This window comes from Papaver somniferum, chromosome 5 (assembly GCF_003573695.1).
Source record: "Papaver somniferum cultivar HN1 chromosome 5, ASM357369v1, whole genome shotgun sequence".
Classification (NCBI taxonomy): Eukaryota; Viridiplantae; Streptophyta; class Magnoliopsida; order Ranunculales; family Papaveraceae; genus Papaver; species Papaver somniferum.
In genome coordinates, this window is record NC_039362.1 from 204,851,207 (window position 1) to 204,862,098 (window position 10,892).

Consider the following 10,892-nt stretch of genomic DNA (forward strand, 5'->3'; position numbering starts at 1 on the left):
AGAACAAAATCTAAAATTGTGTTCATACTAAGAAGTTAATGGTAGCAATATTTGATAAGCAAACTTTTCGAACAATCAATGTATCTACTGAATTCAGTTATTAAAAAATAAACTAACATCAAATACTTAAAGAAAAAAAGACGTACATAAACTAATAATCAAATTTATTTATTATATTGAAGGAAATAACATTTTATTTATTACTTCCCTACTGAAATCGTGGGATTGGAAGATATATATTGGGCAATCATTATGTGCCCATCGATCAATTTATTACATTGGATAACAAAATAGTTTTACACAAGTCATGAGCAATTGAGTTTATACATCTTCCACTAAACCAACATAAGTTAGCTTCTTTGTTTACGAGTTGACCTTTTTAAAATAAAAAATCTAACTAATATAAATAAAAGAGGTATTTTTGGTGAAGCCTTTGTTTTGGTGAATGGTGGCTCTCTAAAAGAGTCACAAACATTATACCTGCAAGTGCACAGGGTCTAGTGTATAGAACAGGGCAAGCAGGGTCGATCCACAGAGACAAGGTGTGAGTAAGCTGAAATCTTCCTAAGCTAAAGTTATCTAAACAAGTAACTAAGTGGCAGTGAGATAGTGAACCAAGGAATAACTGTGAAAACAATGGCATGGAGCCAGAGGCAGTGAAGTAAAGAAAAATCAGTGGCAAAGGATAAGAAAAACGTAACCAAAACAGAACATGGGAGAGAAATTGTGGATGGGAATGAAGTGTATGGAGATGGATGAGAATTCCCTTCACCTAGCTAGTTCACCTAGGTTAACCTTGTCATATGTCTAGTTAACTACCTAAAGTCCTTGGATTAACCCCTAGCATTGCCTATCTGATTAGAGCATAAACAATCACAGGTCAATTAGGTTCTAGGCCTCTAACTAATATGGCTTTGTTAATACCTCAGACTATCACTGACCCCTAGCATTAATGGTATGTTTAAAGCACCACTAATCACAAGCCAGTGAACCCTTGGAATGTCACTAACCTAAGTGTTTTGAGCTCAACAGGATGTAACCCAAATGGCTAACCAACATGGTTCAATGGTCTTCTCACCCTAGTGGTGGATTAGAACATAACAAACATGGTGATTAACATAACATGATTAAAGTATCAAACATCACAAAATTAACAGTAACAGTAAACCCTAAAAATTAAAATTGAAGAACCCTAAATTGATTTGAAATGGAAATTGAAATTAAACATGAAATTAACCCAATTAGGGGGTAACTCGGATGACCCAAGAACCCCTTTTAACATCCTACATCAGTTCCTATTTATAGTTTACAACAAAACCCTAAATTGAAAATCCCCAATTTTGCAAACCCTAATTTTTAAATTCCAAATTAAACTCACTGATTTCTGAATTTGTCTCCCATGTGCTCGACCCATGCTTTTTCTGACCTTCCTGCTCCTCTCTCATGCTTCAATTTCTGTCTCTAACCTCACCTATTTCATCAACTTCTAAACTAGGGTTGTCGGGTTGAGAAGTTGATGTAATAGATGGCTAGAGAAGAAGGGGACGTGATGGTGGTATCTGCTACGGTCGGGGAAGAAGTGATGGTGGTGGAGAAGGCGAGGTAGTGTTTGTTTGGGTATAGGGTATCGGGTTCTACGGTATGAAGCGGGTGTAGCGAGTTTTGATGAACAGCAAGTAAAGAGCGTTGGATGATCCCATATAGATTGAATCGAACGGCTACGATGGAGAGGTATGTGGAGACCGTTGGATTATGAGATACAACAAAATTGACGACACCAGATGGAGTTAGGTGTTGTAGTGTTAAGCGGAAGTATCGAGGTTTGATGCGCAGGCAAAGAAGCGACCGTAGGATCTAAATGTGATCTAATCTGAAGGCTTGGAATTTAGGTACTATGGTGTTTTTCAGGGACTTCAGATTTTGATGAACGATGAAGAAGCGACCATTGGATGATGAGATGGATCCGATCTAACGGCTGAGAATGGAGGCGGGTATGGATATAGAAAATGGGTTTGGGTAAGGGTTTTGGGCCTCGGGTATGCCAAGCCCATATCTTCTTTAAGAACAATTCTTCCTTCTTGAGCCCATTCCTAGCTTTTTGGACGTGCGCTCCATTCTTTGCGGCTTCCTTGCGTAATTCCTCCCGGCTTTTCACTACTTTTCTGCTCTTTTCTGCTCCGCAAGTCATCCGACTTTATTTATTACCTAAAAATGCAAAATTAAGTAAGAAAAATATTTATTCTTGAAAACAATGAAAATACAGAATATGGGATAAAATGTAGAATTAATGCACAAAAGATGAGTTAAATGCCAACAAAAAGGGATAAATATATACAATATTTGGCACTCATCAAATACCCCCAAACCTGAATTTTACTTGTCCTCAAGTAAAACAAAACTAAGGAAATCCTACCTATACCACTGTCGCTGGTCTCTCGAATGCATTTAGCGTATGCACTAAGCCTTTTAAACCACTAAGTGTCCCTAGTGGACGAGTTGAAGTCTCGTGAAGGTTTGCTTAGAACGTACCTACAAAGTTCTAGGTCAAAATATAAGCTCAGATTCCATCAAATGTGACATGTGCAAGTCAGTTAAGCTCACAGCAAAATGGAGATGTCAATCTAGCTATCAAGGCACAATCCTAGCACTGATAACAAAAAAAGGACATGTGATAAGAGTGTAAAGTGTATCTACACATGTGTAAAGAAAGATCGGATGTTATGACTACTAATCACCAAGAGATAGTTTCTCAGGCTAAGAACCAAGGTCGAAATCTAGCTAGCTGTCCGGACTTTACGAGAATTGTGAATGAGTTGGAGGTATTTCACAATTACTCGCGTTGTACATCAATGGCATACACCCTTCCTTGCTTATTACAATGAAACAACAAATTGACTATTTACATGACTCTTATTTACATTGACTACTCTCTTTTATTTTTGGAACAAGAGAGGATGGAATTGATAAATACTTGATTTATTTTTTCATTTTTTTCATTCTTTTTTTTCTTTTTCTTTTTTTGAAAAGGAAACACTTTTGATACATATACAAAAGGAAACAAAAGATTACATGACACTTTGCAAGAGGTAGCCCTTTTTCATGCACCCAGTTAAATTCGATGGTTGTCTTTCTTAATGTAACCTCCACCTTCTATCCCAACCAACCAAAGAACAAGCTAGTCAAGTTTCGTTCAGTATTCTAAAGTGATTGGCAATCGTGACTTCCTATCAAACACCTTGAAGATCGAGGCCATACATGTATTGGTAGATCGTGCGCGTGCAAATTTCTTATCACTATGTGAATTGTGCTAGAATCAGGGTGCCTAAATATCTAGACTAAGACTCCTAATAATTACATATTTGCACAAGAGTCAACATTTCAAGGTAAATGAGCTCCATTTTTATGTTTTTTTTTTATCATTTTTTTAATTTTTTAATTTCATTTTTCATTTTTTTTTTCAAAAAGAAGGAGTTCTTGTTTTCAATTATGGCATATTATCGAAGTATCTACTTTTCACCCCCAAACCTAAACTAAACATTGTCCTCAATGTTTCAAAATATGAACAAAATTATAATACAACATATGAAGAGGAACATGCTGAGTAGAGTAAAAGGAGAGAGAATACCCGATTTCGGCGAAAGCAATATTAGAACTCCGTTATTCAAGGCAAAAAAAATCCAACGTATGTCAGCCGAGATCATAGTGGATTAGCAAAAATATGTACAAAAGAAAATAAAATATTTAACTAACACATTATCTACAAGAAAATTTGGTTTTTAATGGGATTGGACTTTTTGGGAAAAATTTGGTTTTGTCGGGAGACATTTGGTTTTGATGGGAAAAAGAAAAATTTTGGTTTTTAGGGAAACATTTGGAAAACTTTGGTTTTTATGGGAGAAAAACATTTGGTTTTTAATGGGATAAGGAGACCAAGCCCACTGTTGGGTTTTGCGAAGCCCAGCTACGTTTTTGAAAAACAGGCCCACTGCTGGCGAGTAAAGCTCACTGTTGGTTTTTGGAATTTTGAAATTTTGGCCCACTTGAACTTTGGTTCAGGCTCACAGTTCAGAAACAAGCCCAGGTAACAATTTGAAATTTGGGCTCTTAAATAGCCAAAGGTCGAGGCCCAACTGGGCTTTTGAAAACGTTTTCTGTTTTTGGGTCAAGCCCACAGTGTAAATGTTTTGTTTTCAAATGGATGTTAAGCCCACAGTCCCAGAAATTTAGTTGGGCTTTGGCTAGCTACTAACTAAAATATGAGGCCCAACTGGGCTTTCAAAAGTTCAGTTTTCTTTAATTTAAACAACAGGCCCAAATCAATCTAAAACCATGCCCACAAGAAATTAAACAAACAAGCCCACAAGAAATTAATTACAAACCCAACAGAAAGATGGAAAAAATTATTACAAGCCCACAAATTAAAAATGGAAGCCCACAGGTTGGGTTCTCTTAATGGGTTTAGGCTTACTTGCTTAAGCACAGCCCAGCTGCTCAGTTAGGTTGCAAAAGCCCAGTTGGGCTTTGGATCATCCTAAGCTTTGGTTTTTCTGAGGCCCAGTTGGGTATTTCAGTTGCAAAGCCCAGTTGGGCTTTGTTCTTTTTCAGCTGCTTGGAATCAGCCCAGTTGGGCTTTGGATCATAGCAACAGCAGGACCAGCAGGGGGTAGCAGCAGCTTTGGCCTGGCACCAGCAGGAGCAGCACCACAGCACAGCAACAGCAGCAGTTCAGTTCAGCAGCAGAGCAACAAGGAGAGTAACAACCTCAGTTCCACCAGTTCACCAGCAACATCAGAGGCAGTGCAAATGGGCTAAGCAGTTCATAGCAGTGCACTAAAGCAACATGCAAGAAGATGCTCTGATGTTGTGCAAGAACAACAAGCCAACAACTAGATGAAGATGTAAACAGCAAGAATGCCCTGTAAACAGCAAATGATGCAAGTGCAGCTGCAAGTTAAAAGCAGCATCAAGCAAATGAGCAAGGAAAGAAAAACAACATATGCGCCGCAACCGAGTCCCCGGCAGCGGCACCAAAAACTTGGTGGGTTTTATAAACAACCTACAAATTGACCTGCAAGTATACATGGTCAATTGTAGCTAGAATGGGAAGAAAGGGAAAGTCCACAGGGACAAGGGGGAGCAAATGTTGTTTTCTAGCTTCTCTAGATGCTTCCTAAGCTAACATGGAGCTGAATGGAGGCAGTAAACAGTGAGTGAAACAAGTAAAGATTGTGGTGTTAAGACACCACTGTGAGCATGAGGGAAAACAAACAGTGAGCAATGAAGGTAAAATAAATGAAAGAAAACAGAAAACAAGCAAAACAGTTGAAGATGGAGGTGTATGAAGATGGATGAGAATTCTCCTTCACCTAGCTAGTTCACCTTGGTTACATCCCTGTCATGTGGTTAGTTAACTACCTAAAGTCCTTGGATAACCCCTAGCATTGTCTATCTGATTAAAGCATAGGCAATCACAGGTCATTTAGGGTCTAGGTCTCTAACTAATATGGCTTTGTGAATCCCTTAGATTATGACTAACTCCTAGCATTAATGGTCTGTTTAAAGCACCACTAATCACAAGCCAGTGAACCTTTGGAATGTTACTAACCTAAATGTTTTGAGCTCAACAGGGTCTAACCCAAATGGCTAACCAACAAAGTTCAGTTGACTTCTCACCCTAGTGGTGAATTAGAACTTAACAAACATGGCGATTTACATGAACATTAACATACACAAGAACATGAACATAACATCAGAACAGAGTTTAACAGTGAAGAACAAATACTGATAGTGTAATTGAAATTGAAATAGAAATTGAAACTGAAATTAAAATTAAACCTACTCAGACCCAAATTGGGGGTTAACTTGGCTAGCCCAAGAACAAGTTTTAACATCCTACATCAGTTCCTATTTATAGTTTACAACAAAACCCTAAATTGAAAATCCCCAATTTTGCAAACCCTAATTTTTAAATTCGAAATTAAACTCACTGATTCTCTGAATTTGTCTCCCCTGTGCTCGACCCATGCTTTTTCTGACCTTCCTGCTCCTCTCTCATGCTTCAATTTCTGTCTCTAACCTCACCTATTTCATCAACTTCTAAACTAGGGTTGTCGGGTTGAGAAGTTGATGTAATAGATGGCTAGAGAAGAAGGGGACGTGATGGTGGTATCTGCTACGGTCGGGGAAGAAGTGATGGTGGTGGAGAAGGCGAGGTAGTGACAGTTTGCAGAGACAAGGCATGGAGGTGGTGGTGGTTCTGCAACTGATTTTGGGAGAAGGGGAAGAAGCTCGACTGTTTTGGGAGAAAGGAAGTGTTTGTTTGGGTATAGGGTATCGGGTTCTACGGTATGAAGCGGGTGTAGCGAGTTTTGATGAACAGCAAGTAAAGAGCGTTGGATGATCCCATATAGATTGAATCGAACGGCTACGATGGAGAGGTATGTGGAGACCGTTGGATTATGAGATACAACAAAATTGACGACACCAGATGGAGTTAGGTGTTGTAGTGTTAAGCGGAAGTATCGAGGTTTGATGCGCAGGCAAAGAAGCGACCGTAGGATCTAAATGTGATCTAATCTGAAGGCTTGGAATTTAGGTACTATGGTGTTTTTCAGGGACTTCAGATTTTGATGAACGATGAAGAAGCGACCATTGGATGATGAGATGGATCCGATCTAACGGCTGAGAATGGAGGCGGGTATGGATATAGAAAATGGGTTTGGGTAAGGGTTTTGGGCCTTGGGTATGCCAAGCCCATATCTTCTTTAAGAACAATTCTTCCTTCTTGAGCCCATTCCTAGCTTTTTGGACGTGCGCTCCATTCTTTGCGGCTTCCTTGCGTAATTTCTTCCGGCTTTTCACCACTCTTCAGCTCTTTTCCGCTCCGCAAGTCATCCAGACTTTATTTATTACCTAAAAATGCAAAATTAAGTAAGAAAAATATTTATTCTTGAAAACAATGAAAATACAGAATATGGGATAAAATGTAGAATTACTGCACAAAAGATGAGTTAAATGCCAACAAAAAGGGATAAAATTATACAATATTTGGCACTCATCAAATACCCCCAAACCTGAATTTTACTTGTCCTCAAGTAAAACAAAACTAAGGAAATCCTACCTATACCACTGTCGCTGGTATCTCGAATGCATTTAGCGTATGCACTAAGCCTTTTAAACCACTAAGTGTCCCTAGTGGACGAGTGAAGTCTCGTGAAGGTTTGCTTAGAACGTACCTACAAAGTTCTAGGTCAAAATATAAGCTCAGATTCCATCAAATGTGACATGTGCAAGACAGTTTAAGCTCACAGCAAAATGGAGATGTCAATCTAGCTATCAAAGGCACAATCCTAGCACTGATAACAAATAAAGACATGTGATAAGAGTGTAAAGTGTATCTACACATGTGTAAAGAAAGATCGGATGTTATGACTACTAATCACCAAGAGATAGTTTCTCAGGCTAAGAACCAAGGTCGAAATCTAGCTAGCTGTCCGGACTTTACGAGAATTGTGAATGAGTTGGAGGTATTTCACAATCACTCGCGTTGTACATCAATGGCATGCACCCTTCCTTGCTTATTACAATAAAACACAAAAGATGACTCTTTACATGACTCTTATTTACATTGACTACTCTCTTTTATTTTTGGAACAAGAGAGAATAGAATTGAAAAATACATGATTTTTTTTTTTTTTTGATAAGGAAACAGTTTTGATACATATACAAAAGGAAACAAAAATTACATGACACTTTGCAAGAGGTAACCCTTTTTGATGCACCCAGTTAAATTCGATGGTTGTCTTTCTTAATGTAACCTCCACCTTCTATCCCAACCAACCAAAGAACAAGCTAGTCAAGTTTCGTTCAGTATTCTAAAGTGATTGGCAATCGTGACTTCCTATCAAACACCTTGAAGATCGAGGCCATACATGTATTGGTAGATCGTGCGCGTGCAAATTTCTTATCACTATGTGAATTGTGCTAGAATCAGGGTGCCTAAATATCTAGACTAAGACTCCTAATAATTACATATTTGCACAAGAGTCAACATTTCAAGGTAAATGAGCTCCATTTTTTTATGATTTTTTAATTTTTTTAATTTTTAATTTTGATTTTTCAATTTTTTTGGAATTTTTCAATTTTTTCAAAAAGATGGAGTTTTGTTTTCAATTATGGCATATTATCGTGGTATCTACTCTTCACCCCCAAACCTAAACTAAACATTGTCCTCAATGTTTCAAAATATGAACAAAATTATAATACAACATATGAAGAGGATCATGTTGAGTAGAGAAAAAGGAAAGAGAATACCCGATTTCGGCGAAAGTAATATTAGAACTCCGTTATTCAAGGCAAAAAATCCATCATATGTCAGCCGAGATCATATTGGATTAGCAAAATATATACAAAAGGAACAAAAGGGTTTTTTTAAGAAATTTTATCTACTGGATTATATACAAAAAATTCACCATACACTAACAATCTAAAGAGTTGAGGATCAACCCAAAAGACAAAGTGTAAAGGTTTCAACAGCTTCACACAAATATAACAGGAAAGAAACACAAGTGAAACTGTGAAACAAAATGAGCTACCCCCAAACCTGGATTTTTCAACGGATAAAATTTTGGAAACAAAATCTCGCAGTTTTGGGGGTTCATCATGCACAAGGTCTAGCTCGAAATGAACTTTGCTAGGGATGGGAAAACATGCTAATTCCAACTGTGGCTCCTCAAAGATATTATACTTAGATGCAAAATAGTCCAAAAGGACTTGGGAAGCACACAGTTCCAAACCTATATTAGGGACTCTCAGAAAAGTCGGTTTGATAATATGGGTACAAACCAAATCTAGGTTGGGTGGAAGGCCATCAGATTGTGACTTATGTAGGACGATAGGCACATCATTACTAATCACATCAACATCTCCTAAGTCTTCTACACGTGTCACAACATGCTCACAATCATCAAACAAATTGGCAAGATCACAATCAGAGTCATCAACAGATTCATTCTCATGCATCGGCAAATCAGGAGAAATATCACAATGTGACCTAGGTAGAGAATCAGACACATCACTTATATTTTCATGCATAATAACATTAGTGTCTACAGAAGATTCAACTATTCCTATGTCATGCTCATCTTCACAGAATAATTGTACGAATCCCATGTCAATATCAAAATCATATGAATTACAATGAGTATTAGAAAAAACAACATTCATGAAGGTCGAGGGCGAGAAGCCATATGTTATTGAACCAACAGGTTCCACAATATTTTCATGTTCTTCTAACATATCATCATAATCATCATAATCATCATGATGGTAGCATGCATATTGGTCCTCATTAAAAGTGGTGGTGTCATTAGTCGATTCATGTTCCTCTAAATTAGGTTCATATTCAACATCATTTACATGAATGGGACTAGACACTTCATTAGGGACAACATACATTTCCTCATGAATTTCCTCCTTTTGTAGGTGAAGCAAAATCTGATCTAAATATGCCTGAATTCGTGATGTAGATCTATCGAAGTTTTGTTCACTGAGTCTGAAAGCTTCTGTGGTGGAGTCTAAATTCATGGGAGTGCAAAATTCTTCATGTTCAAATTGTGGTGATTGGTACATGTGTGCATGGTCATTAGGGTTTATAAAAGATTGATCGCAACCCTCAAAGGATTGATTATGGTCCCAATGACTACCATTCTCACAATTTATGGGCATTTCATACCTTGGATTTTCTCTAGATTGCCTAAAATTATGCAAAATATGACAATTCTTAACAGGGTGGTCTAAACTACCACATGCGGGACATGCATAGATTTCAGGTTGCCTAAGAAAATTAGATGTGACAGATTCCTCATGTGATTGCATTTCTAAAGCTGCGATTCGAGCTTCTAATTGATCCACAAGAGATGATTGTGTGAGTGAGGTATTAGCAAAATGTTCATTTTCACGTTGTGACGAATGATGCATGTGTGAATAGTCATTAGGGTTCATGTATTGAGGCTCGGGACTTTGAAAATGTCCATAATAATTCCTATGACTATTGACATCATGGTCTATGGGAGGTTCATAACGTGAAGTATGTCCACACGCAAGTTCTCTAAGGGATTTGTTGTATTCCCCAACTGTAGACCAAGATCTAGACATGATTGGGCTCAAAAGCTAAGTAACTATGTTACAAAGCCCAAAATTTGGTTTTTAATGGGTTTGGATTTTTGGGAAAAATTTGGTTTTTATGGGAATGAAAAACATTTGGTTTTTGATGGGAAACATTTGGTTTTTATGGGGATAAGCCCACTGTTTTGGTTGTGCTTTGGTGAGGCAATGGGTTTGGGGAACTGTTGTGAAACAGAGCCCAACTTTTGGCCTAGAGTTTGGGTACACGGCCCACTAACGACTTCAGCAAGCCCAGAAACTAATGAAGCCCAGCTGAGTTGGTAGGTTCAGTTAACCTTGTTTAGGTTGTTTGTTGGGTTTTTGAAACCCAAAATTTTGATAGGGACAATCCCACAGTTAATGCTCAAATACAAACCCAAAAGTTAACTTAAATTACAAGCCCAACAAAAAAAATGGAAAAAATTATTACAAGCCCACAAATTAAAAATGGAAGCCCACAGGTTGGGTTCTCTTAATGGGTTTAGGCTTACTTGCTTAAGCACAGCCCAGCTGCTCAGTTAGGTTGCAAAAGCCCAGTTGGGCTTTGGATCATCCTAAGCTTTGGTTTTTTCTGAGGCCCAGTTGGGCTTGGCTCAACTTGTTCACCTTCTGCAGCTTACAGCCCAGTTGGGCTTGGTTCAATTTCTTCTCCTTCTGCAGCTTACAGCCCAGTTGGGCTTTATCTTACACCAGCTTCAGCAGGCAGCAGCAGCAGGGAATAGCAACAG